The sequence below is a fragment of the Chrysemys picta genome, chromosome 2 (genome assembly GCF_011386835.1).
Source record: "Chrysemys picta bellii isolate R12L10 chromosome 2, ASM1138683v2, whole genome shotgun sequence".
Taxonomy (NCBI): domain Eukaryota; kingdom Metazoa; phylum Chordata; order Testudines; family Emydidae; genus Chrysemys; species Chrysemys picta.
Genome location: NC_088792.1, coordinates 167422917 through 167449255, shown reverse-complemented (window position 1 = coordinate 167449255; position 26339 = coordinate 167422917). Strand labels below are relative to the sequence as shown.

General features: G+C 40.7%; 1 long non-coding RNA gene across 2 annotated transcripts in view; it reads right to left on the bottom strand.

The window, feature by feature from the left end:
- The window catches only part of LOC135981139 (uncharacterized), a 41496-nt gene extending 17783 nt beyond the window's left edge, over positions 1-23713 (bottom strand). For both annotated transcript variants that reach the window (XR_010598101.1, XR_010598100.1), the window contains exons 1-3: positions 23618-23713; positions 18565-18650; positions 8278-8464 (exon numbers count right to left, since the gene is read on the bottom strand). This is a non-coding gene — a long non-coding RNA (uncharacterized LOC135981139). The remainder of the gene's footprint in view (positions 1-8277; positions 8465-18564; positions 18651-23617) is intronic.
- Between the last annotated feature and the right edge of the window lie 2626 nt (positions 23714-26339).

Genomic DNA, 26339 nt, shown 5'->3' with positions numbered 1-26339 from the left:
CGGCGCGGGCCTTAGGGATGTGCTGGCCACCGCTTCCTGCAGCTCCCATTGGCTGGGAACAGTGAACCACGGCCACTGAGAGCTGCAGACAGCCGTGCAAGTGTAAACAAACTGTCTGGTGGCCTGCCAGCAGATTACCCTGACGGGCTGCATGTGGCCTGTGGGCTACAGGTTGCCCACCACTGGCATAGGGCGATGACAATCAGAAAGATTTGGCATTTCCTGTCTTAGGAGTTCTCAGCTTTCTAGCAGATGAGTTTGCACATGGTAGCATGTAGTGTGGAAAGAACTGTGTGGAATATATGTAAAGGGGATGGATATCTGACCTGTAAATAAAAAAACTAGTGCCAATTTAAGCAAGTGCTGTAAGAGTTGAAAAACTCTACTACATACTTCCTCAATAAAGGAGTACATTTGCTAGGTACCTAAGCTTTGTCCTTAAGAGGTCTCTTCTGTAATTTCCTCCATCCATTACCAAACTGAAAAGACACATAACAGAAAACATTTACTATTGGTTTTTGCTTTGGCTCAGGGAATCTTGTGGTGGTGTTAACTTTCACTAAGAACAGCAGGTGGTAATTTTCCAAGGGAACTGAGCAACTACTGGGCTAGCCATTATCCCTATCCCTGAGAAGCATTGTGCCAGGAGTACTATAAACTGTGGGGCCTCACTCATTTGTCCTTGCTTAAGATGACATTGTCATTCAAGACTACACTGTGAGTGTAAATGATGGTCTAATGTCACTTCTATAATTACTTGGCACCCTGTAATAAACTTTAATCTCACTGGGTCAATAACTGCTCTCAGCTTGACATTCAATAAACAAGAGTTTGAATGTTTTTTTTTTTCCCAGGGCATTCACTGAATGTTATTTGGGTTGGAGTTCAGGATCATGATAGAAACAAACCAAAACCCTGCATGTGGTTTGAAAATATCGAAGTTGGTATCCATGACTATTACACTGATTTATGAAGTACCTGCTTTGAGAAAATCATAGTGAGCGTAAGTAAATGGAACGTTGAGTTCTGACCTAGGGCCCAATCCAGTCCCCATGTGAGTTTTGCCCATATCATAACCCAAAACAAATGAGGCACTCTAAACACACCAGTGAGCTACACGAACCTGCACCATGTTTAAGAACTCATAGCAAATATTGTGATCGGGGCTGTTCTGGATGGAGGAAAAAGACTACGCAATATTTTTTTAAGCAAACCATAAACTGAATAGTTTGTGGGTGTGACAGGGAAGCGTTAAAAAGCAGCTTTTAAGAATCCACATAGCATTTGGTGCACACTCGTAAATCCCTGGGTGAAGATGGCTTAGCAGTATCCATGGAAGCAGGATGCCGGAAAATCTTCCACACTTACCAATGACATTACCCTAGCATAATGCAAATCCATAGAATGATAGAAATGTAGGACTGAAAGGGACCTTGATAAGTTCAGGTTCCTGAACTGAGGCAGGACTAAGTATTATCTAGACCACCCCTATAGGTATTTGTCTAAGCTGTCCTTAAAAACTTCCAGTTACAGGTTATCTGCTCAATTTTTTTTACTGGCTACCAAACTTAAGCCAACTGGTTTATCTTTCCATTCTAGACACCACTATCTTAGTTTCAAATATATAGTATGGCTTTAATGATTAAGAAAACTGCTCACTACCGAGTGAACGGCAGCAGAAAAGACACCCTTCAGGTGGTGAGGGGAGATCTCAGTTGTCTGATCAATGTTCCATGTGCTATCTCTCTCCCCCCGCCCCCTTCACCTGTGATGGGTGTAGTCTGCTGCTTCACACCCCCATCCTTCCTTGTGCTGCATTGGTGTAGGGGAGGAGAATGGGGAGGGATCACATAATGTTGCCAGGAGTCTGTGTTTTGACCAGAAAATCCAGTTTTAAAGGGGACCTGTACAGTCTCTGGTCAGAAGTATTGACCAGACACCAAAAGTCTGATTACCACAATTCCATTGCACAAATACAGACAGATATCATCTTCCTTTCCAAATTCAAACGGATGGACATCATACCAAATGGACTGAAGGTGAAAAATCCATTGCTATCTACATACTGCACAGACCACAGTGAGAGATTATGCCATACACTATCAAAGAAACGGAGGAACCACCTGATCAGCATCCTATACAGCAAACAGAAAAACATCAAGAAAGAGCTCTCCAACCTGGAGACATTCATAAATAACCAACCCTCCACACAAATGGACTTTACTAAAATAAGACGGGAGATCTACATTACACACTTCACCTCTCTACAAAGGAAAAAGGACCGTAAGCTGTCTAAAATCCTACCTGCCACATGGGGCCACAACAGGGGTACCCCTAACTCACCCAGTAATATCGTCAATTTATCCAGCTATAGACTCAACCCAGCAGAAGAGTCTGTCCTATCTCGGGGACACTCTTTTTGCCCCAGCACCCCCACGAACATGATACAGTTCTACGGTGATCTGGAAGCCTACTTTTGCCGCCTCCGACTCAAAGAATACTTTCAAGATAACACTGAACAGCGCACTGATACACAGATACCCTCCCACCAACACAGTAAGAAGAACTCCACATGGACTCCTCCTGAGGGTCGAAATGACAGTCTGGACCTATACATAGAATGCTTCCGCCAACGTGCACAGGCAGAAATTGTGGAAAAACAACATCGCTTGCCTCATAACCTAAGTCGTGCAGAATGCAATGCCATCCACAGCCTCAGAAACCACCCTGACATTATCATCAAAAAGGCTGATGAAGGAGGTGCTGTTGTCATCATGAACTGGTCTGACTACCAGAAGGAGGCTGCCAGACAACTCTCCAATACCAAATTCTACAGGCCACTTTCCTCAGATCCCACTGAGGAATACACTAAGAAACTGCACCATCTACTCAGGACACTCCCTATACTAACACAGGAACAAATCAACATACCCTTAGAGCCTCGACCGGGGTTATTCTATCTACTACCCAAGATCCGCAAACCTGGAAATCCTGGACACCCCATCATCCCGGGCATTGGCACTCTCACTGACGGACTGTCTGGATATGTGAACTCCCTACTCAGACCCTACGCCACCAGCACTCCCAGCTATCTCCGTGACAACACTGATTTCCTGAGAAAACTACAATGCATTGGTGACCTCCCAGAAAACACCATCCTAGCCACCATGGATGTAGAGGCTCTCTACACAAACATCCCACACACAGATGGAATACAAGCGGTCAAGAACAGTATCCCTGATGATGACACAGCACAACTTGTTGCTGAGCTCTGTGACTTTATCCTCACGCACAATTATTTCAAATTTGGTGATAATATATACCTCTAGACCAGTGGCACCGCCATGGGCACCCGCATGGTCCCACAATATGCCAACATTTTTATGGCTGACCTGGAACAGCCATAAAACGCTTCCTCAGCTCTCGTCCACTCATGCCCCTTCTCTACCTACGCTACATTGATGACATCTTCATCATCTGGACCCATGGGAAGGAGACCCTGGAAGAATTCCACCATGATTTCAACAGCTTCCACCCCACCATCAACCTCAGCCTGGACCAATCTACACGGGAGGTCCACTTCCTAGACACCACAGTACAAATAAGCAATGGCCATGTTAACACCACCCTATACCGAAAACCCACCGACCGCTACGCCTACCTTCATGTCTCCAGATTCCACCCTGGACATACTACACAATCCATCATCTACAGCCAAGCGCTGAGGTACAACCGCATCTGCTCCAACCCCTCAGACAGAGACCAACACCTACAAGATCTTCACCAAGCATTCTCAAAACTACGATACCCACACAAGGAAATAAAGAAACAAATCAACAGAGCCAGATGTGTACCCAGAAGCCTCCTGCTACAAGACAGGCCCAAAAAAGAAACCAACAGAACTCCACTGGCCATCACCTACAGTCGTCAGCTTAAACCTCTCCAACGCATCAGTGATCTACAACCCATCCTGGACAATGATCCCTCACTTTCACAGACCTTGGGAGGCAGGCCAGTCCTTGCCCACAGACAACCTGCCAACCTTAAGCATATTCTCACCAGCAACCATGCACCGCACCATAACAACTCTAACTCAGGAACCAACCCATGCAACAAACCTCGATGCCAACTCTGCCCACATATCTACACCAGCAACACCATCACAGGACCTAACCAAATCAGCTACAACATCACCGGCTCATTCACCTGCACGTCCACCAATGTTATATATGCCATCATGTGCCAGCAATGCCCCTCTGCTATGTACATTGGCCAAACTGGACAATCACTACGCAAGAGGATAAATGGACACAAGTCAGATATCAGGAATGGCAATATACAAAAACCTGTAGGAGAACACTTCAACCTCCCTGGCCACACAATAGCAGATGTAAAGGTAGCCATCTTACAGCAAAAAAACTTCAGGACCAGACTCCAAAGAGAAACTGCTGAGCTCCAGTTCATTTGCAAATTTGACACCATCAGATCAGGATTAAACAAAGACTGTGAATGGCTATCCAACTACAGAAGCAGTTTCTCCTCCCTTGGTGGTCACACCTCAACTGCTAGCAGAGCACCTCACCCTCCCTGATTGAACTAACCTCGTTATCTCCATACTGATTTATATCTGCCTCTGGAAATTTCCATTACTTGCATCTGACGAAGTGGGTATTCACCCACTAAAGCTTATGCTCCAATACTTCTGTTAGTCTTAAAGGTGCCACAGGACCCTCTGTTGCTTTTTTTACAGATTCAGCCTAACACGTCTACCCCTCTGATACTTGACACAATTCCATTGTCCTCCCTCTCCCAGCCAGCCCAAGGCTGCTTTCATCCCCGAGCGCTGGCCCTAGAGCTGGGGAGGGGCAGAACTGGAGGAACCCCAGCTGCTAGACCTGGCTGGGCTAGGGAGGGATACTTCCTCTACCACTGCACTGGCTGCTCCCGGGGCTGGGTCTCACACCCATCTCCAGGAACCTCCTCTGGCTGCAGGAAGCTCCCTGCCCCCCACCTTCCTGCCCCCATCACTCCCTGCAAACTATTTGCCTTGGAGTCACTGCTGGATGGAGCAGCAGAGACGGTCCCCTTCAGCCTCAAAAATGTTGACCATAGCTGTAGTGTCTGATTTTGAGAAATTGAAAAGTTGGCAACCCTATTTGGGACCAGGCTCTAGGGTTTATTCTGCCCAGTGCCGCTGCCATTGGGTGCTGCACAGTTGGGTGTTTGGCTCCCAGCTTTCGGGGTGGGGGTTGATATAATTTGTATCTCAGGCTGGTAGCCACTGCACACTCTCCGTTTCTGTCTACTGAGTGTAGTGGTGACATTGGTATGGTTAATTTTAAGTGACTTCTCAGAGCAGAATGATTCTCCCCATATGCTTATTCTGCTGCTTCTACTATCTCCTTTTCTAGACAGATAGTGTCTTTCTTTTTGACTAAAACAAAAACAAAACAGACCCTACACCTATGACACTGGCTCTCTTTTCTTTTACAACACCCTCCGCCATCTTCTGTTGGCATCACGGGAAAAGACTTAGCGGCTGCAGAACTAAGGAAGCTAGTGTTCCCCATTCCTTAGTCTACAATCAAAGCTTGAAGACAGAGATGCAATGCCAGCTGTACTACTCATTCCTTGTTGCTTGCCTCAGGCCAATTCCGGCATGAAGATGTGTGGTAATAACTGAATTGGCAGTATGGAGAAGCAGAAACCTGTGATGACAAATCTTTCAGTGAGCTTTCTTTGCAAGCAGGAAATAGCAGCACTTCTCCCTAACAAAGACTTCTTATCATTTACGCTGGCTGCAGTAACTAGGTAGGGATTAAATTTCTGGGGACTGGACGTGATGGACTTTTCAACTGGAATGTATTAGTATATATCGTGCCCAAATCTTCAAGGAACAAAAGCTGTCATTATCTAATAGTTATTCAATGCTCTATGTAAAATTAATTGGTGGTTTCTGTCTAGTCCCTGGAAGAAAAGTGTTCAGATCACATAAAAGACCATCAAAACTGGTACCTTTCTGATAGCTTAAGCAGAAGGACCAATGATTAAAGTATATCAAGTAGCATAAGATCATATTAATTCATTGACTACTTTTTTTTTAAATCAGAAAACTATCAGTATTTCTAAATATAAATATTGGAATATTAGTCTCCATTCAATCTTATTTTCACTTTTCCATGCATTTGAAATTGCCAGATTTGGATTCCAAAGCTTCCTGGAATCACTGTAAAATTGATGCCTCAATTTGGTTCATCATGGTAGGGTAGCTCATCTCATTGTTATTTTATAAAGAAAGAATAACTGAGAGGATGTAGCCTGAACAGTAAGTTAAGTGGTAGCCTGAACCTAATGCTCCGGATTGCTCAACCAGTGATAGGTGGTTTTTATTTCTGTTTTTCAGTTTCTTCTGTTGAAAGAAAAAGTTAATACACCATCCTCCAGGGAGAGATGATTCAGACATTCCTTTATTGAAAAATCTTTTGCCAAAAGTTCTGAGTCTAGATGTAAAAGAATATCCTGTCTACCTGGAAAAAGGCTAACACATTCCTATGATGAAAACCTATGAAAACTTCCAGGGAGGAAACACCATCATCATCTCTGACTGATCAGAAAGATAGAAACAGAATTCTGCTCGTTGATCATACTCAACAAGACAGAATTAATAGGGGCCAAACTGCTATTTTCCCCAGATACCAGCCCAGCCACACAGGGAAAGAGAAGGGACTTTGTGATAGTGAAAAATAATTTTGTGGAAACACATTTCTTATGCAAAACTCAATCACTTTTTAATGGAAAAAATCACATCAATCCTGGTATTAAACCACCAAGGACCCAGTTTAGCAAAGTACTTAACAAGCATGCCTAACTTCAAGCATATTAAGAGTAGTCCCTTTGAAGATAATGCTTCCCTCTTGAGGTGAGCACCCAGACACTGATGGATTGAAGGACTATAATTCAGATGACACAGGATTTCTTGCATATGATATTAATCTTCCCCTTCTTTGACACACTTCTCTTTGGTCTCCCCCACTAGGAAAGACCTTGTTCTATGGTTTGACATGATTTGCTCTTGACAAATCCATATTGACTGTTATTTATCACTTTATTATCTTCTGGGTGCTTTCAAATAGATTGTTTGATTATTTCTTCCATTATCTTACTGAGCACCAAAGTTAAGATGACTGGTCTATAATCCCATGCCAGACACCACTTCCTTAACTGTCTGATATATATAGTATGGCTTTAATGTTTGGATGACTACTTGAACAACGCAAAAGAATTGTTGATCTTCAATTCACATAAAAGGAATTTTCAAAAAGAAAAAAATAAGATTTTATTCAGAAAATAAAGAAGGTACTGGACCAGATTCTAATTTCACTCACAGTAGAATAAATCCAAATAATTCCACTGAAGACCATACACGTGAAACTGGAATCAGGCCTACGGTGTATAAAAAATTACATGGACTTTGCAAATAATAGTAAAAAAAAGCAATTGAAGATTATATTTTGAACCTACCAGTCTCAACAATCAATGTTCTTTGAAAGGACAAGAAAGGGATTTTGAAGAAAATCACATGGGCTTGATCCTGACAATTTTTGAGCTCCTACAACTCACATTAAAGTTAATCGGAGGTACCAGGTTCATCAGCCTTAGATCTTGAGTAGTTTGTATGATTTAGCAGTAAGGGCCAGATTCCACCAGCCTGGGACTAACTTAGTAGGTGTCTGGATAACAGAAACTGGCACTAAGTGATATATTGAATTCCAAGTGATTTTTAGTCATTTTGTTATCTAACAAAATTGTTTACAAACACATCCCCCCAGTTCCTTTTATCAGTCTGATTCACATTTTTCTAACTCATTGCAGCCTTTCCCCTCTGTTAGTCAGCCAAGATCAACAGCAGTTTAAGACTTGAAGGAATTTATTCTTCAGGTCTCCACTCACTATGCAACAATAACAAAAAAGCCCAATTCATATGCTCTTTTGGTTTTGCTATGATGAAGCAAACCTCAAAAGGCTGAGAAGTTTGGTTCAGTCTGGTTCATTCTAATATCTGAATCCTTTACTAAACCTTTTCAAAACACCCAGACAAGTTCTACAAATTATGTTGGAAATCTCACAAGAACAGTTTTTTTCATAAAATCTCTAGTACTTTCCTGAGTTAGGTGGAAATACTGTAAGGACAGCCTTTCTTTCTCAGTATTTCTGACACTGGTATGATGAATGTCCAGGCAGAAATTACAGACACATAAAATAAGATAAAATACATACCTCTTCGGTAACGCTTTTCATCAGTAGATCTCAAAGCACTTTATAAAGGAGGTCAGTCTCATTATCTCCATTTTACAGATAGGAAAACTGAGATACAGGGAGAGGAAGTGACTTGCTGAAGGTCACCCACCAAAGCAGTACTGGGAATTGAAACCAAGTTTCCTAAGTCTCAGTCCAGTACCCTATCCTGTAGGCCATAAAAACAAAGAAAACAAAAAAGTAAAGGAATTTATTTGAGAAAACAACAAAACATTAATTTTGGCCCTAAGAAAAATATCAGTTAGCTCTTATTTTACAAAAGACAGGCCCGAATCAAAACCCCTAACAACAAATAGTGCCAATGCCCCACCTGTGATCAAAATCCAAATCCAGGCTTTATAAATGGCCTCTATTTTACTAATGAAAAGACTCACAACTCATCTTCTGAATATACCCACACTTTGGGGTGTCAAAATCCAGATCGGGATGCACATCTCACATCGCTTTTTATTAGTTAAATAATTATCTGCCTCTCTGCTTTAATGCTAGCACATTACTGTCATCTTGGACATTGAGTTAGACTGAGTTTCCGTTACTAGACTATTGATCCAGTAGGGGTTTTTAGGTATTTTTTTGAGTGAAATTTTTGAGGTATCAGTTAAACAGTGCTGGCATCAAGTAGTAAGATCTATCTAATTTCAATCATTGAGTTAGTGTGCGGCTGCTGGGCAGTGCTGGTGGCCTGTGACATACAGAAGGTCAAAATAGATGATCTCATGATCCATTTTGGCCTTGAATTCTATGACTCTTCTTAACTCTATAGAGCTTTTGGGCCAAGGAACCCAAAATACTTTTACAACCATTAATGAAATAAATTACCTAATGTAGTGGTGTCTGTAGGTAAGTGGCATTATACCCATTTTATCTCTGAATAAACTGAATCACAGATTGGTTAGATGACTCTGGTAAGGTCATGACACCATTGTCCTGACAAATGTCTACCAGTTATTCTTTTAGCTTAAAGATTCTGATTCAGCTGTGCTTACGGTACTTCATTTACCTCAGAGACATCTGTTAACAGACATGGACTTGAATACAAATTAAAATTTTGTTCACTTATCTTTCCAAACAATTCTGTTATATTTTAAAGCACACATGAAACTTGTCTGTCAAAAAAGTTTAGGGCCTGATCTAAAGCAAACTGAAGTCAGTGGGAGTCTTTCCACCAACTTCAGTGAGTTTTGGAAAAGGCCCTTAGATTACTACTTATTGTTCTTAATGTTTTGCAGTTATAGACGTATAGTCACTAAATAATTTTGGAAACTTTTTCCATCCACCCGAACTGGGTACTGTTTTGGTTCCTTAACTGCCCTGTATTAATTTTAGCTGAAGGCCCTGTCCCAGGAAATGTAGCAGATTTCAAATAATTAGATGAATTTAAACAAGTGAAAATGTAGGCTAAATTATCAGGAAATACTTCCTTGGGAGCCTGATAGATTGTGCAACAACATCCCAAATGGAGTGCTGGAAACCCTGTAATCTGAGTAATTCAAAACTAGATTCAACAAAACAGTGAGGAACGTTCCACTAAGGCTGTTTAAAAGACTCTCGTTGCCATAAAACAGTGTTATCTCCCACGATTCCTGGAATGATGTGACCAGGACCAATATATTTGCCCTCTACCAGACTCCTGTACCCCACTCATCTGGGTCTGTCACAATGGTTAAGGTTGGCAATAGCACTGTAGTAGCTGCATTAGCTTTACATTAGCTTTTCCACAAGTACCAATACAATTCCATTTTATTCTATAGCGGTTCACATACTGCCCTTGTCACCATGGTACCTGAGAACTTTCCAATATTGCATTAAGTGACATAACTAGTATCTGTCAAGTGTGACTCATTCTTTCTTACAGCCTCTCCCCAGGAGTCGAATTGTGTGTGTGATATAGTGTTGACATTGGAAGGGTTTTTGTTGTTATTGTTTTTGTAGGGGTGATGATAGTTTATATATATGCACACACATATGTATATAGGCATCTTACTTTTAAAACATCCTAGGGGTACCATAGGTAAAATTGTGAATTGCAGCTGGGGCAAATGGGGATGTGGATTAGATGGCTTAATAGTTCCGCCCCCCTTCTCTAATTTCTGACTTGATTTGCAATTTTATATTTGTTTGCTCTGTAACCATGCATTACATGAGTAAGAGGGGATACTCTCTCCTGTGAAAGTCTTCATCTTTGTGGAGTGAGCTCTGCTGAGAATATTTTGCACGTCTGAAGGAACTGCTGAGGCTAGTGACATCCCCAGAGGGGATGGAGCTCCTGGGGGGTCATTGTTCAAGGTGACAGTTGGACAGTGGATCTCAAGAGAGGGAGATCTGGGAATGGTAGCAGGGAACAAGGAATCGGGATGTTCAGACGGAAGGTCAGGCTAAACTCGCCTGGAGAGATGGGCCGACTTAAGAAGGTTAGTAAAGCTCTGAGAAATTAAAAGAAAAGGGCTGAAGAGAGCTCAGCGTGGTGTCCTGAGCCTCCAAAGCTCCCCACATAGATAAACTGTGTTGGATTTTCGAGGGGAAAGATTCCTCAGAGAAAATGAGGTACTCGAAAACCCGTCCCAAGTAACCCAGCATCAAGGGTTTCTGCTGGAAGGTGACTCCAGACACAGTAAGGTCATGGCACAATACATGTATATATTTGTAGAAAATTAAGAAGCTCAAAATTGACTGACAGACAGGACAAAATGAGCGGTTTCTGTGAATGAAACTATTCCTTTAATGTTTCCAATTCTATGTTACATTATATTTGTCCTGAGCGTAATAAACAAAATCTGTTATTTTCACTAACTCTAAGGCTAAGCATCATATGTGTTACTAAGTTATTTAGACAACTAACTGCTGCTTGTCGAAGTGATGCCACATAATAATTACAACATCTAGAGTGTATCTCTGTGTTTTCCAGTCCCTGGGAAGGAAAGACTAAAAATTTTTAACTCTAGACTCTTTAAGATTTTAAGTCTCAAAGAGATAGGGAGTGAATACTGGATGGTGATAGCAATGGTACCAGACAGAGAGTCACTAAGTATATATGTGTAAATGTGGCAGCTGTTCAAAAAAGGGGGAGAAGGTCATCACATACTATACTTGAATAGGACTTGCTTGTTGAGTTGTGTTGGTTTGGTTCTCAGCCTGGGAGTCACAGTCAGGTTCTAGAAGCTTATGACTAGGCTGGCTGACAGACATAATATAAGGAGATATACCTATCTCATAGGACTGGAAGGGACCTTGAAAGGTCATTGAGTCCAGCCCCCTGCCTTCACTAGCAGAATTAAGTACTGATTTTTGCCCGAGATCCCTAAGTGGCCCCCTCAAGGATTGAACTCACAACTCTGGGTTTAGCAAGCCAATGCTTAAACCACTGAACTATCCTCCTCCCCATGTATTTCATTTTTCAATTGAGATCTTTTAAACATTTTTTTGTCAGAAATGGGTGTACATAACAGACACTAGAATAGCCAAGTGTTTGCTCTGCCTGATTCAGAGCAGGAATTCTAAACCTGGTTTGCCCACAAACCAGGAAAAGGCTGTAATCACCAGGCGTTTGCATCAGTTTTTCTTTCTTTGTGTCTGGTTCAAACCAGAAATGTCACCCTGGATCCAAGAAATTTTCCTGATGAAGATTTCATTGAAACCCATATGTTTCTGTTCGAAGTGTGGTTTTGACAAATCAATGCTGATAGATGAAAAACATTTCATCAAAAAATTCCTGATCAGCTCAGGTTGTGACATCCGTTCCTTTTTTATGTCTAGGAGGTGGGGTGAGGAGAACCCAAAACTTTTCTTCTGTTGTAACATGGGGACACAGTATGGAAAAAGGTTAACGAAAATTACAATTGCAACCTTCCATATGAGGATCTCAAAGCAAAATACTTTACAAATACGTACACATTAAGGCTTACTGCATTCTTTGGGTACGTCTATGCTGCAATTAGACACTCACAGCTGGCCTGCACCAGCTGATAGAGGCTAAGGGGCTTGGGCTAAGGGGTGTTTAATTGCAGTGTGGACATTTGAATTCAGGCTGCAGCCCAAGCTCTGGGACCCTCCCACCTTGTAGGATCTGGGTTCCATCACAAGCCCAAACATCTATACTAAAATTAAACAGTCCCTTAGCCTGAGGCCTGTGAGACTGAGTTTGGATCTTCAGGAAATGAGAAATTTTCATCCCAAAAAAACAAAAGCTTAGCTTGTACTTCCAACAAAGAAGTTTAACGTCTAATGTGAATTTGTGCACACTGCTGTAAGGAAAAGGCACATTGCACCAGATTTGCTCAGCTCCCACCTACAGCTCCATTACCTAAGTATTTTTAGAAATGTAACCTGCACCTGGTTTGAGAATGTCACCCCAGTATGGGATCAATTTTTAGCATAGTATGCAGGGATATAACCATTCAACTCTCATTATTTCTCTGCAATGTGAATGTACTCTAGTATTATTCTGCACCAGTGAAATATTCCTTGATTACCTTCCAGTTACTTCTTTCCCAGCAACTCAAGGCTTTCTTTTTTACCTTTCTTCAGATTCTTCCATTCTGATTTTTTTACACATGAACTAAGAGAAGAATACAAAGTCCTCTGGCAAGTTGCTTGCTCCTTCTTCCCCTTTTCTCCTCTCAATCCTACCAGAGCTTTCTCTTTTCCCCCTAGCATTTCCTCCCATGATTCATGACCTCCTTTCACTGCACACAGACATCTTGAATGACCCTTTACCCAAATGATGGACAGAACCCTGAGTAAAGCCTGTTATGCAAACTGATGGGAACATTTTGTGAAATGAATCTGTGTATTACTGGAGAGGTTAAATTGTCTGTTTCACCTCTACCCATGCTACAAATGTTCTTTAAATTCTGTCCAATAGCATTTTGCTGAGAAGATAATTAAGAATAAATTAGCTGTTGGCAAGTATGATAACTGACGAGCATAGGCCTCCTGGCCTAATGAGGGGAGACCCAGGCCCTCCCTACTCCACTGCATCCCAGTGCAGGGCCTTAACAGTGGCAGAGTGGTCCAGAGTGGGTCAGCGGGGATTCCAGCCGCAACACGCTGACCGTGTTTCCAGCATCACCACAGCCAGATGGTAGTCTGGTTCCCCTGAGCTGCTTCCTACTCTCCCTCTTGGGTGTACCAGTGTCCAGGAGTCATCCTCAGTCTCCCCGAGATATTCTGCCAAGGGTAGTGGTAGCAGCTCCTCAGCGTAAGGAATGGCAGGGCTCTCCAGAATCTCGGGCTGGTCCTCGGGGTAGCTGTGGTTTTCCTCGGCGTTCCACTCCAGTAGTAGGGAAGAAGCATCTGTCTCCCTTGGCAGCTCCCTCCTAACTGAGCGGCTGGGCCAGCCTTTTATATTTCCTCTTTCTGTCCCACCCCTCTGCTTCTGGTATGCGGGGCATGGCCCTCCTGGTTTCACCAACGAAGCAGCTTGCGGCGTTCCCTCTGGATCCACCTCTGAGGAAGGCCTTGCCTCCTCACTACAAGGAGGATAGATTAGATGACTCTTGAGGGTCCCTTCCGGTCCTTCATGTTCATGATTCCAGCTTGCCTCATTTGTGTTCCTTTTTCATGTGCAAAGGATGCATCCCTCATATGAAAGCTTACAGCTTCTCTACACATGGAGTTATTCAGGAGCAAGTGTTCCTCGTTCCTGTTTAGCTAGACCATGATAAACCAGAACAAGAAACTCTTACTTTGGATTAAGAATGTCCACACAAAGTTATTCAGGATTAGTTCAGGATTCGTTCTGGCAAGCCCCTAATTATTTAGAGCAGTGGTTTTTAACCAGATGTACACGTACCCCTTTGGGTACACAGAGGTCTTCCAGGGGGGGTACATGAACTCATCTGGATATTTGCCTACTTTTACAAGAGGCTACATAAAAAGCACTAGTAAAGTCTGTACAAATTAAAATTTCATACAGACGATGACTTGTTTATACTGCTGTATATATTGTACACTGAAATGTAAGTGCAATATTTATATTCCAATTGAATTATTTTAGAATTATAGGATAAAAATGAGAAAATAAGCAATTTTTCAGTAATAGTGTGCTGTGACACTTTTGTATTTTTATGTCTGATTTTGTAAGCAAGTTGTTTTTAAATGATGTGAAACTTGGGGGTCCACAAGACAAATCAGACTCCTGCCAGGGGTACAGTAATCTGGAAAGATTGAAAGCCACTGATTTAGTGCATTAGCATATAATGTCATGTGGCATTTACAGTGCCAGCCAGACAGCCAAGAATGTGTTAAATAGTGATGTAGGCATTATGTTGAAGTACATTTCTGACCTTACTCAGGAAAGCATCTTGCCATCAACATTGGGAGACATTTTATTCTTTTATTCAGTGTTATTGTGTAGTTTACTTTTGAGACATATAACTAGTTTACATAAAATGAAGTCTGAAAAACAGCCTCTGAAAGAAATACTTTCTCATCAACTTAGAAGGATCAGATCTCACATTTCTGGTGTTACAGGCAAGGATACTGCTAAATGTGATATCGGAGGAACGATATGGGTGTGGCCTCAAAACACTCTGGGCTTGTCTACAGGGTGCAATTAGTCTGCACCAAAGGGGTGTAAATTCTAATGCCCCCAGCACGTTGCATGCTAACTGGCCTGGATGGCCACTTTTGGCGTGTAGTAATGTAGTCCCCTTTCAAACAGTACTACATTAACATGCACTAAGGAACTTTTGCTGCATGCCAGCAGGGTCCACCCGGGCCAGTTAGTAGGTGACAAACCAATGGGCACTGGAATTTACATCCCTCTTGTGCAGACTAACATTCCATGTAGCCAAACCCTATGTTGAAATAATCCCCAGCTGCCCTTGGGCACAACCTTATTGGGAGCAGCCTCAAGCTTTATAGAACAAGCTTCAGGAAGATGAACAGAGACTACTAAAGAATTATTCAGAGCAACCAAAACTAGAACCAGACTTGCAGCACCATTTCTGACAGCATGTTTCAATCTACAGCCAAATAGCAACTCCACAATTAGATGTAGTACTACTGCAAAGGGAAGCGTGAGCCTTTAGACCAGTAGCATATGTCTCTAGGATCCTTCACAAACACAGAAGTTTAATTGCAATTGTTTTCTGCCAGTTTAACCAGGGAAAGAGGAATAGGATTGCTATGTTAAAATAAAACCAGGGAAGGATGTGTTGAACTGCTATCTTAAAATGTGATTGTGGCTGCAGAGACCAAAGATCGTTCTCCATCATGAAAAGTGGAATCCTGGACTGCAAGGAACTACAGGTTGGTGCACTCAGAACCAAGCTTGGATTTATAAACAAATAATTTAAGTGTTCAGTCCGAGCTCTGTGTGCTTCAATATAGGTTACACCTGTCAACACCCATGCAAGCTGTGCTTTTAAAGCATCCCTACATATGGCAGTGGCCATAAGGAGTACTTGAGGACCCCTCCACATAAAGCAAACAGTCATAGCTCCTTTGCCTTCAGTGGAGCTAATACACTTTATAGAAGCTGAGGATCTGCCCTTACATGCATAATGGCTAGAAAAATATCCATAAATTTCTTCAAGCAGTTGTTGCAGGCATTTTTTTTTGATCCTCCATTATAGAAATGTTTAAGATTTTCAGATGAGTCTTATAAGCTATGTTTCCCCCCACCCCTTTCAGCCCTAAATCTTTAGTATTAACTAAGATTCTCCAGGCTTTGAAGGATTTAATGTATTTGTCTCTGTATCCTTTTCATCAGCAACATTCATAACAACTTTTTAATTTATATTTTCTCATTTCTCTCTTCAATGCAAGCTCAGGTCAGGTCAGATTGAAATTTTCCAACTGCTTAGCCAAATAGGATAATGCTTATGGTGTGTGTACACGATGACTACAGGTATAACATACAGTTTAAGTCAGCGTGCCAAAAAGTAATTGGTGGCAGTATTCCAGAAAGAATTAAATTCATTGAATAGCTGTTAACAAGTTTTTCCCTTAGGGATACTTCTTCTCTTTCACACTCTCTGTTAGCGACTCCACCAACCAAGCTCTCCCTAATGAATTAGTAAAACAGATTAGATAAAACAATATAAATAGAACATATAAAGATTTCTATTCAATGATACCAATCCTAAAGACTTTCTCCAGTGCTCTCATTCATTATTTTAGTATTTTAGACAGGCAAAGAATATAGAGTTGTGCTAAACAATATAATGGAGCAATGTATGTGAGTGTATATATTTCTGTCTGTGTACACACACGTAAATGCACATGTTAAGGGAGATGATGTTTTCCTCTCTGGTTCCTATTCTGTCAATGTGTGTGCATGAAGGCACACACGCACAAATCCACAGTGTAAACACTTATGCCCAAAATTGCAATGAAGAATTACTAGGGGCCTGTTCTCCCACCTCATCATGAGCATTAAAGCTGGTCAGGAAATGAGGGCCAGGGGAGAGGGCGAGTGTCCAGGGAAAATTTGGACAAAAAAGAAAACAATGTTTTCATAGGAATGTTCCGAAGACTTTTTGGACCTTCCTAATTTTGTCAGTTAGTGGATGGATTATGACCTGAAGCATGAGGGTTTATACCCTTAGTTTATATTTATTTTTTCTTTTCCAATATAACTGTAGATGTTCAAATTGTCCATGCACATGAATCCTACTAAGCCCTCATCCTAAAAAGTATCATGAGGCAATGAGTTCCACAAGTTAGTGATGAATTGTGTAAAAAAGTGTTTCCTTTTGATCAGTTTTATAGACTATTACATCTCACTGTTCTTGTATTATGAGAAAATGTCAATAGAAGAGCAGAATTTATTTATCTTCTCTATATCATTCATTATTTTGTATACCACTATCATTTCCCCTCTTATTTGTCTTGGATAAACTAAACAGAACCAAAACTCCCCTCTCTTCAAACATATCGTTGTTGCATAATGATATAAACATGTGGGGCCTGGTGATATTTTAATCAAAGAGTTTTGCTTTTGACCAGGATCATTGCCAATGGTATTAATTTTGGTGGAGTGCCATCTTTAAAGTCATAATTTCCTGTCTGTTATCCACCAAACAATATACTTTGCACCCTGGTAAGGCCAAAATGTGAGATGTGGTGTATGCCAAAGACACAAAATGGGGAATACAAAAGCTTTCTTATGGAAGAAGTTTGAAATTCTGTGGGATCCATTCCTGTAGTGTAAATAGATCTTTCTATAGCCTCAGTTTAATGATTCTTTGCTTCTGATGTGAATCATTTTCAACAATAGAAGTGAGAGGGATACTAAATTTGTGTGGCATGCATGTACCTTCAGGAGTAAAATGGAGTTATCATCCCTCAGTACAAGGACCAATGGAAAGATGTAAAGAACAAATTAATACTGTAGATAACATGCTAAACTTATGAAAATAATAAATCCATTAGAATAGTTCATCTGTGAGATGACTGTACCCAAAGAAAGAAGTCTATCTATATCTATGTATTTCTATAGCCCAGAGCGCTATTCCGTCTGTGAGGTTCATTATCAGTTTGGGTGATCTGTTAGAGTGACTTAAGTAACAACCTGACTCAATCATTGCTATCTTTACTGCATCTATTGTTTTCAAAGTAAAGCTGATCTGAAATATAATGAATAGAAAGGACTGCAAATGTATCTCTTTTGTCTAGCCCTGGACAGATTGACACTAGTTTGGGTGTGTGATTTTGATCGACACCCGTGGCTAGTGGCTGAAGGTAGTGACTTTGAATGACAGTTGCAGCTATGTGAGTAATAATAAAACGGTATTCATGAATAATTTCTTCCAACAAAATTGCCAAAATTAATTGGATAAATTATTCAAGACAAATAATTCAACAAGCTCTAGTGACATTCCAGGGCCATCCTCTTAACAAAGGATTTTAATGTGTTTGTTATGACATAGCAATCAGGACAAAGTTTGTGAAAATGAAGATTTGAACTCAGCTGATTTTTGGAGGAATGAGAGTTGTAACTTTTGCTTCTTAATATCTATCTTTGCTCTAAGCATTAGCAATAACAATGTAAATATTATACATAAATACACAATAGACTAGAAAAGATTATCTGGAGTCTTTGTCTTGTCTCTCTTAATAAGGAAATGTCCTACTTCTGGAGGCCAAGGGTCAAAGTCTCTGTTTGTCCAGCTTATTGATTCATGGATTTTAAAGTTAGAAGGCACCATTATATCATCTAATCTGACCTCCTGTACAACACAGGCCATTTAACCCAGTTACCCCTGTATTGAGCCCAATAGCTTATGTTTGACTATAACTCACCTTTCAGAAAGGCATTCAGTCTTAATCTTGATCAAGATGGAGAATCCATCACTTCCCTTGGTAGTTTGTCCCAGAGCTTAATCACCCTAAATATTAAAATAATTGTGCTTCATTTATGCTTGCTTATCATTTGATCCAATTACAGTTCCCTGATTCTCATCCCTGGGCCTAGTCTCAGAGAAGTTTAGAGCAGCCTTAGACCCTGTTCGGGACTAGTGTAGAAACTTGCAGTGGGACTGGGATCCCGTGAGTCCTGCAAGACCCTCTGCCATAATAGCGGGAGTGGGTGTGGAGGGGGTATTGTGGGGTGGGACAGGAGCGGGATTAAAAATAATCCCGCACTTGGCTCTAGTACTATGAATATAATCAGACAATTATTTAACATTTATAATATGGTAGTGCTTGGATGACAACCAAGCCCATGGGGTCCCTTTGTGTTAGGCACTGTACAAACATATAGTAAATGACAGTTCCTGTTCCTAAAGAGCATTCAGTCTGAAAGAGCTTCTGATCTAAAAGCCAATGCTGATTAGCTGATGTGATGTAAATTACAGATATGCCCCCAACAGAATTATCACATCAAATCATCTGAATAGGAGGGAATTTGGAGGGACCCATGATTATCTGAAAGAATATCAAGGCAGAACAATGTCCTCTAGGACAAATTCTAACTTCAGATGTGCATGCCCTGCACTCATTGATCTCAGTGGGAGCCACTGCATATTTCAGAGGGCAGAATTTGGCCTTTTGTCTTTAGCAATATAGTCAAAGCTCCTAAGTGGAGCTTTGCAAGTTTAATATAGCTTGCAAAGGCTGACAAAAATAACAGAGAGAAAGGGATTTTTACTCATCCTCTCTGGCTTTTTGCCAGCACATCCATTACAGAAACAAATTGCCCAACACATATCATAAGGATGAGATCATGTCTTGGAATTGGTTGTGATGGAGTTCGGCGATTAATTTCCCAAGTGAATTAGAAATGTGTTGTTCGTTTAGCTGATGATCCAATGTCCACTGTAGTCAGTGGGAGTCTTCAGTGTAAGCCCTTTATCTTACATTGATTTAAACCAAACCAAAAAAGTCTAACCCTGTTCTCGCTAAAAACAAAACCAAAAAACTTTACCCGTGATGTTAACACAATAAGAGAATGTAAGATAAGAAACCGATGAGACAACACACAGCTGTAATTTACCGAAGGGCTTTGCTAATGTTGTGGTCAGTACTATCAACACAAAAGTGAAGAGTTTCTTCAAGCATGCTAATATTCAAAATATTTTAAAATACCATTTTCAAATTTTAAATAGGGACCAAGGAAACTGTCACCATAACCAAAGGGATCAATACCCCATTATGAATTATGTCTTTAAGTCATGATGCACCCTTTGCTTTCGACTTCAGCAAGAGAAATAGTTTATTGTCAGTCTTGAATATAATAGTGAGGCAGACATTAAACATGACTGTGTCATTTGATTTATAAGTAACTTATTGCATAGGATTCAGATACCCTACCCTGTCCCTGGTAAATGAGTTCACATAGGATATGTCTACACTGTAGCTGGGAGCGTGCTTCCCAGCATAAGGAAACAGGCATGTACTAGCTCTGCTCAAGCTAGAACACTAAAAATAGCAGTGAAGCTGGGGGTAGCATAGGCAGCCGCTCAGGCTAGCTGCCCAAGTATGTACGTAGGGGGTCCGGGAGAGTTTGTACGAAGGCCACTAGCTGGAGCCACCGCCAGGGCTACCCCCAGCTATGCTGCTATTTGTAGTGTGCTAGCTCAAGCAAACCGTAACATACCTGGCTACCTACTCACACTGGGAAGCATGCTCTCAGCTGCAGTGTAGATATACCTCAGGCTCAAAGAGCTTCTAAAACAGTTGCCCAGAGAAGGATGTTATCTAAACCCATGGTTGTGGGTCTGCATAAGAAGCTCAAATCTGGGGAAGATTTGGCTGTTATATTGTTGGTATTTTCACATGACCAAGATAAAGATGTCCTTGGTAAAGAGGATCTGACAGGCTGAGCCCGTAGCTTTTCTGTGCTTAGGTGCTCCAGAAGCAATATACCAAACCGATAATGAGTCAAATTCATCCCTACTGTGGGTTTTATACCAGAGATGAATTTGGCCAGAAATGATTTAAGATGTTTTGGCCAGGACAAGAGCTGTTTGAAAACTATAAACCTATTTTCATGAAAGGCGGTGATGGCGAGATGAAATGTTAAAGTTGTTGTAATTTGGAAGTGTTGGAAATGGAACCATTTTCGGTTTGCTTTTAAAATATTATACATTTAAATTAAAACATTCACAGATCGTTATTACATTTTCTCATCTACAGAAAACCCCATTATATTGAATTTATACCCTGTTCTAGGGTTGCCATCTTGGAGCACCCCTTCATGGCCGAGCACAGGAATCAGCCTCAGTTCCACCTCCCCCACCACCAGGGTCTATACTCCTTGTACGCTCTCTTGGGCTGAGGACATCTTATCACAGGGTAATTTATTATTACACCTCTCAAAGGTATAAGCTAAAGTCCCATACTGTCAAAGTCAGTCAAAACATCTCAGTCTCTGCCAGCTTTTATCACTCTCATTTCTTCTTTGGTCCTCAGTCTTTCTGTCAAATAAAACAATGTCTGCCCAATCTGGGCTTAATAAAAGGCTTATGTCCCAACTGACTCCTTGCCCCTTGTATGGGACAGTGGCAACAGGGTCCTCCCCTGAATCTTCCTTCACGTCAGCACTCTCAGAGATTGGCAGGAAACATCCCCACTGCAGGCTGTTGGCTTTCTTCAACTTCTGTTCTCCCCCAGTTCACTGGCCCTTGTACAGGACAGTGGCCACAGGGCTGGTCCCCTGGACTTCCTTCCTGGAGTCTTTTCCAGGGACTACTTCAGGAAACTTCCCCTTTCCTCAGCTTCTCTCCACAGCTCTTTATAAGGAGCATCTGTCCCTTGCTCAGCTGGAACTGTTTAGTGACCAGGACTGGCCAACCCCAGGCCCATAGCCAATAAAGGGGCAGGCCATCCATTTACACACCCACTTTTAGGGTCCATGTTAAACAGCTAGAGTGGTGCAAATGGCCTTTAGCAGCCCATGGTCGTTTGTAACTTGTAGAGAGCAGATCAGGAAATAAATATGATAATGTTTGTGATACTGGACAGATTGAAATGCATAAGAGCACACTGATAAATATTCTTTTAGGAAGTACAAGATATCAGACAAAAGCCTCATGTCAAAATCCTTAGTCCATGTGGAGCATGTAAAGCTTTGCTGCTTATGTGATGCCACCCTGGACTCAGGGCATAATTTATAAAAAAAAAAATTGACAGAGCCCTTCAAAGGTTTGTGTGTGCTTTTTAGGTCTCTTTTCTTTGGCATTTCACTCTATAGAAAATAACCCTGAGATGGTTCTTCCTTCTGGCTAAAAATATAAAAGAGACTTTTGGTGGCGTATTGGGGTTACACAATCTATGAACACAAAAAAGGAATGATTGATTTCAGGGGCCTCCAACTCCATTTCATCATTTTGCCTGTAAACACTTACATCTGAGATTCTGTCACAGACGCTTTACTACTTGGGCAGGATCAGAGTGGACATCATTCTGGACTATAGGCGACCTTATTAGATAAGATAATAGACATACAGGGCCTGGTTCTCCCTTGTTCTGTGCAGTCATTTACACCTGTGCAGCATGCATGTAAATCACTATTATTTTGATCTGATAGCATGTTCACCTAACTTTACACTCACTGGGCTCATTTCTTAGCTCCACCTAGTTTACACTGAACACAGCTGAGGACCAGTGGGAGGGGGAAATGTGGCTCTGAGATGATCCTGGGATGGCAATAAATATCTCCCGTGATAACTTAGAGAAACTTAAATGCTCTAAACTACAACTGCTGCAGTTGCAGTGATTCCATAGGGACTGATGTATCAGCCTAGAATCAGGTGTAACATCTGGTGCTCGATCCCTCTTCTCCCCTTCCGTACCTTCATAGCCCAGCTGATCAGGGGCTGAAGATTGAGCCCAGTATGAAGATGTGGTAAATGACTGCACAATAGAAAGGACAGGTGAGAATCAAGCCCACTGAACGTGTGCTACAGAACAGATTTGAATGTTGGAAGTTCTAGAAGTGCAGTTAGGGGTTGAGAAACAACACACACTGTGACCCAGCAATTACACCCATCAACAAACATACCCTGGAGTCTGGGGGAAAAGAACACTATACCAATACCAAGAACAGTTTAAACATCACAGTTTCTGTCTAACCAGCCACAACATGTTAACCACAAGCTATTATACCCCAGAACCAACATATTTTACCACGCTTCCAATACATATCACTTGTCTGCACCTCATATTTCATCTCACCAATATTAATATATTGTGAACAAAGATCTAGAAAACAACTTGGGTAACATATCACTGTGGCCCAGTAGCCAGACCTAAATTGCATCAATAATGAGAAACATAAACATTTCACCCTCTTGTGCTAAAATACCAAAACTGTCCCTTTCCAGTTATAATCCAATCTATCTCATCCACACAACAAAGTATATCGGTTGACTAGAATACTCCTCTGTATTCTACTATCCCATTCATCTACCTGATGTACAGGAGGTTGCTCACCATAAAGTAGTTATCATACAACAGAGTCCGCATACTGGAACCAAGGCCATGTAAATTCTGCAAGTCTAGAGCCGCATAATCTACTCTTTGAGGATTCCTTTCAGAGAAATCAACCAGCCAGACACAGAAATCCATATTTTCTGGAATCTTGGCAGCCATTTTTACTTTTATCTTAGCCCCTAGCTGGACTAAACTAGTTATTGTTTGGCTGTTCTGTTCTTCTTCCCTTCAAAGGAAGAAGTCTACAGACAAATGTGAAACCTGAGCCTGCTAGGGAAGAAGCTTTACAGCATGCATATCTAAACAGGACTTTGCAAGCTGAAAACATCCCACACAGCCTTTGCAAACCCTCCCACACTCTGCTCCCACCATCACCTGAGAATGTCTTCTCAGAGGTGAGAGCAAGTGGCCTGCTACTTACATTCACCAGCTTGGGTGGTTGGACACTGCAGCAAGTCCCCTTGATTTGTGTGGCAAGCAGACAGTGTACTCTGGCAAATACAACAATGGGCAGCTGCCTGAAATCTGTGGGAAACATTCAAAAGCAGACTTAAATGAAAATAGATCTCAACTGAATTTTTAAAAAAAGTTCTTTACAACTCAGCTCTTAAAACTCATTTTCTGAAAGTTTTTCTATCCATCTCATGCAGCCATAGAATTTCCAGCTTCCTGAGGAATTTAGCAAACAAACCTGAGACCACTACCAAGTTTAGGTTAATTGTACCACAGAGAACACAATGCTCTGGGCATATCATAAGTGAATTATAGACAGAGACAGTGGGAGAACATGACAGTGGTTTGGGTAACTTTCACTATGAATTTCTAGATCTTTAAATGTTTCCTTTTTGTTAACTGTCCCAGTTGTGTATTTCTTTACCATCTCGGCAACCTTAATGGATAATCTCAAAATCCCAGACTTTATTATTTACTTTAATATTTTGTACTGCCGTTTCATTATTAGTTCTCTTAGTAATCTTAACTACAGTTCATTATTATTACTATGGATTATTTATTTGGCAGGAGCACCCACATTTTGTGCTAAGTGCACAGGGCATAGCATTATCGCTGCCCCAAAGACCTCACTCAGTCTAACATGGTTTTTCATATGTCAATAAAGTTGGCAACGAAAAGTAAAAATCAGTTCCAAACTTTGATACAAAGATTTTCTATCCACTTAAAATTTGGAATTAAGCTATAAATAGAAGACTGAGTTGGTGGTCATTTGAGTCCTAATGATAGACTATCCTTGAAATGTGGTTGATCTGCAATTGTGGCCTGATCAAAAGCCCACTGAAGTCCATGTGCATCTTCCCATTGACCTCAATGAACTTTTGATCAGGCTTTAATAGTTTTATAATTGACTGCAGTGGGAGCATAACTGGATCCTTATTGACTAGCGGATGCTGAAAAGAGAACTGATGTTGATAAATGTCTTGCAAGTTTTGGACCAGTAATACCAGGCAGTGTAGACCTCAGAATCTATCTTGGAAGATTAGAAACAATGCAACTGGTATCCATTTGCTTATGTGGTCCATACTTACCCTGACCCCTTTCAAGGACGTGAAGATGAAGATTCAATTACTTTAACTGAATATCTTAACTATTACGGAAATTCTTATGTCTCACTTTTTGAACAGCAACACACACATCATATCAATCTCTCTGTTAATACTGTACCATGCCGCATCACTGTGGTAACTGAATGGCTCCATAGTGTCTGAGCATCTGCACCTCACCTCCTGTGACATGCCCATGAAATGAAAAGATGCCCAGAATTATCCTTAATAACCCTCAAGTTTTCCAGATAATGTGCTCTTTTCATGTTTTAGCTCCTTTAGCTAGCCTCTGATGGATACAATGTGGTTTTGCCCAAGATCTTTCATGTGAAACCACCAATGTAAAAAGAAATTTCTGGGCTGTGAAGTCACAACCCAAGCTGCCAATAATGATTAAACCTTTCAAAAACAACTCTCCCACGTAGATATCCATGAGCAGTCTTCTGGAGCCATAGGTTTCAGAGTCACAAAAGGCAGAGAAAGGTTAACAATTATTCATCTTGACTTGAGCTGTAAAATGATTACATTTTCTGTGTAGGGAGATGAGAAGAGTAGTCACTGCTGTTGTTTGCAAGGAGTTGAAAGCACAATCACTTCTGACTTCAGTTTGACACAAAACACAAAGCCTTGACAATGAGTAACTTGTTAAGCAAAGGGAAATCTCTGTAAATAGAAATCATAGGCTCACTATGTTTATCTGAATTATATAATATATATATATATTCAGATACATTGAGCTTGTATATTTATATTTATTTATTTATTTTCAAACTATCTTCTGATATGAAAAAAATAATTGTGTTGATCGTCACCAAACTTCCAGAGAATTATTTGGTCAGGTAAACACTTTGCAAATTTCAGATTTCTGAAATGATGGAAAAGTTCAAGGGCTGATTTTTTTCCAGTTAAGAATTTATTCTGAACTATTTTCAGAAGATGGTGTAAATCTTGATGTCATTAGTTATTTTAGATTTCCTTTTGCCTGAGTTATACCAAGATAGATCTAGAGTAACCTGACTAAAGTCATAGAGCTAACTTTGGGTTTACACTAGTTTAAATGTGAGCAGAATGTGGGTATTTGTATTAAAGGGTAGTTTAAACCAACAACAAAATTGGTGTGTAGTTACATTATTTCATTTTAAATGAATTAATGTTAATGATTGTTTATTAAATATGAATATGCATTTAAGTTATTAATAATTTCCATTATTAAATTTAAATTTCACTTCTCTCTTTGTTGCTTACATATATAAATCCCTACTTTTCTATCTAAGTATTTATATGTCCCCCGCTGCTGTAATTCTGAGTTCCTGAAACTGATGTCTGTCTAAGAGTTTTTCAAATGAAATCACAGTTTATAATTTAAGGTGGAAGGTCATGTGATCATGCAGATTCAGAAAAAAGGAAGATGTTATTTCTTCTTATTTGTTATTTGTATTGCCATAGCTCTTTCAGGAATGTGATTTTATACTAGGTTAAGTACAAAGTATCATCTCTGTGATACTTCCAAGAGATTTCATACTGAAAACAAAACCGATGTCAATTTAAAAAGTGTTTCAGGGTTAAACCTAAATTTGCATATTTAGA